Raw genomic sequence first — 3,356 nt, forward strand, 5'->3', positions numbered from 1 at the left:
ATCAGTAGGCATGGCAGTATATCAGTAGGCATGGCAGTATATCAGTTATATGACTTTAAAGAAGCATAACTATAATGAACTCTCATTCCAGTTATTTATTTATTTTATTTACTGTCTTCTTTCCGGCTAGAGATAAACTATGCTGTTGTTGTGTGCCTTGGAGTCAATTCTGACTCACAGGGACCCTATATGACAGAGTAAAAATTCCCCATAGGGTTTTCTAGGCTGTAATCTTTACGGGATCAGACCACGTCTTTTCTCCCTCAGAGCCACTGGGCGGGTTTGAACCCTGACTTTTCAGTTAGCAGCCGAGTGCTTAACCATTATGCCCCCAGAGCTCCTTCAGGAGGACTATCAGCTACCTTCAAGCAGGGATTTGTTTACCATTTTCTCTTCCAGATATAAGCCTGGTACTTATTAGTCATTTGATTAATCAGTTATGAATTTCCTGTCCTAATCTTAGTTTGTGCTTCAACCAGAAAATGAGTAAGTTGTGTTTCTAGAGGTGTCCAATTCCCCTCTCAACTCTACCTTCCTATTAGTATATAATCAACACTTCAAGTCTGGTTGTCACATGTCCATCTGGCTTTTCAATCTGCAGGACAAAAATATAAAGAGCATTTCTACTACTCTGTAATTCAAGTCCCCGTCTCTCTACTGTTTGACTGTCATTTATAACCACATGGGGGAAAAAGGCCCTTTAGGTTTACACCGTCTCTCTCTCTCTCTCTTTTTTTTTTTTTTTAATTTTACTGGGCTTTAACTGAAGGTTTAAGTGCAAATTACCCAGATTCCCCATGTCCATTTATCCAGTTTTCTGTCCCTTCCTACCTTCTCATCTTTGCTTTCGGGAAAGTGTTGCCCATTTGGTCTCATGTACTTGACAGAACTAAGAATAGCATTCCTCACATGTGTTATTGTTTATTTTATAGGCCTGTGTAATCTTTGGCTGAAAGGTGGACTTCAGGAGTGGTTTCAGTTCTGAATTAGCAAGGTGTCTGTGGGCCATAGTCTTGGGGGTTCCACCAGTTTGTCAGACCAGTAAGTCTGGTGATTTTTTGTGAATTTGAATTTTGTTCTACATTTTTCTCACACTCTGTCCAGGATCCTCTATTGTGATCCCTGTCAGAGTGCTCGGTGGTGGTAGCTGGACACCATCTAGTTCTTCTGGGCGCAGGCTGGTGGAGGCTGCTGTTCATGTGGTACATTAGTCCTTTGGACTAATATTTTCCTTGTAAATTTGGTTTTTTTCATTCTCCTTTGCTCCATAGGGAATGAGACCAGTAGATGGATCTTAGATGGCTGCTTATAAGCTTTTAAGACTCCATACGCTACTCACCAAAGTAGGATATAGAACATTTTCTCTATGAACTATGTTATGCCAATTGATGTAGATGTCCCTTGAGACTATGGTCCCCAGCCCTCAGCCCCAGCAACTAGTCTCTCAAGGTGTTTGGATGTGTCTAGGAAGCTTCTGTAATTTTGTCTTAGTCAAGTTGTGCTGACCTCCCCTATATTGTGTGTTGTCTTTCCCTTCACCAAAGTTAACAATTGTCTATTATCTACTTAGTGATTTCTCCTCCCTACTCCTCCCTTCCCTCGTAACCATCAAAGATAGTTTTTTTTATGCATAAACCGTTTCTTGGGTTTTTATATAACAGTGGTCTCAAACAATATTTGTTCTTTTGTGATTGACTTATTTCACTCAGAATAATGCCCTCTAGATTCATCTAATTTGTGAGATGTTTCACTGATTCACCATTGTTCTTTATAGTTGCATAGTATTCCATTGTGTGTATGTACCATAATTTGTTTATCCATTCATCTGTTGATGGGCACTTAGGTTGTTTCCATCTTTTTGCTATTGTGAATAATGCTGCAATGAACATGGGTGTGCATATGTCTATTCCTGCGATGGCTCTTATTTCTCTAGGATATATTCCTAGGAGCAGAATTGCTGGATCATATGGTATTTCTATTTCTAGCTTTTTAAAGAGGTGCATATTGTTTTCCATAGTGGTTGTACCATTTTGCATTCCCACCAACAGTGCGTAAGAGTTCCAATCTCCCCACAACCTCTCCAACATTTGTTATTTTCTGTTTTTTTGATTAGTGCCAGTAATATCGGGGTGAAATGGTATCTCATTGTAGTTTTGATTTGCATTTCTCTAATGGCTGATAATCGTGAGCATTTCCTCAAGTGTCTGTTAGCCACCTGAATGTTTTCTTTGGTGAAGTGACTGTTCATGTCCTTTACACATTTTTTAATTGGTTTAGCTGTCATTTTGTTGTTGAGGTATTGAAGTATTTTATAGATTTTAGAGATTAGACCCTTTTCAGACATGTGGTAGCCAAAAATTATTTCCAAGTCCATAGGTTCTCTTTTGACTCTTTTGGTGAAGTCTTTTGATGAGCTTAAGTGTTTAATTTCTAGGAGCTTCCAGTTATCTAGTTTCTCTTCTGGTGTTTGTGTGTTGTTAGTTGTGGTTTGTTTTGTGTTTCAGCTATGTTTTAGGGCCCCTAGAGTTGTCCTTATTTTGTCTTCCATGATCTTTATAATTTTAGGTTTTATGTTTAGGTCTTTGATCCATTTTGTGTTAGGTTTTGTGTATGGTGTAAGGTATGGGTCCTGTTTCTTTTTTTTTTTTTACAGAGGAATATCCAGTTTTCCAGCACCATTTGTTAAAAAGACTGTCTTTTCTCCATTTAATGGACGTTTATCCTTTGTCAAAGATCAGCTGAACATAGGTGGATAGATTTAAGTCTGGGTTCTCAATTCTATTCCATTGGTCTATGTGTCTGTCATTGTACCAGGCTGTTTTGACTATGTGACTGTATGGTAGGTTCTGAGATCAGGTAGTATGAGGCCTCCTACTTGGTTCTTTTTCTTCAATAATGCTTGCTTATTTGGGCTCCTTTCTTTCCCGTATAAAGTTGATGATTAATTTTCCATCTTGTTAAAGTGTATTGTTGGTATTTGGACTGAGATTGCATTATATCTGTAGATTGCTTTGGGTAGAATTGACATTTTCATAATGTTGAGTCTTCCTATCCATGAGCATGGTATTTTTTTTCCATGTATGTAGGCCTGTTTTGGTTTCTTATAGTAGTGTTTTGTAGTTTTCTTTGCATAGGTCTTTTACATCCTTGGTTAGATTTATTCCTAAATATTTTATCTTTTTAGGGGCTATTACAAATGGTATTGTTTTCTTGATTTCCTTTTAGAAGTCCTCTTTACTGGTGTATAGGAATCCAACTGATTTTTGTGGTGTATAGGAATCCAACTGATTTTTGTATGTTGACCTTATATCCTACTACTCTGCTGACTTTATTAGTTCCAATAGTTTTCTTGTGGA

Source organism: Trichechus manatus, unplaced genomic scaffold (assembly GCF_000243295.1).
Source record: "Trichechus manatus latirostris isolate Lorelei unplaced genomic scaffold, TriManLat1.0 scaffold00092, whole genome shotgun sequence".
Taxonomy (NCBI): Eukaryota; Metazoa; Chordata; class Mammalia; order Sirenia; family Trichechidae; genus Trichechus; species Trichechus manatus.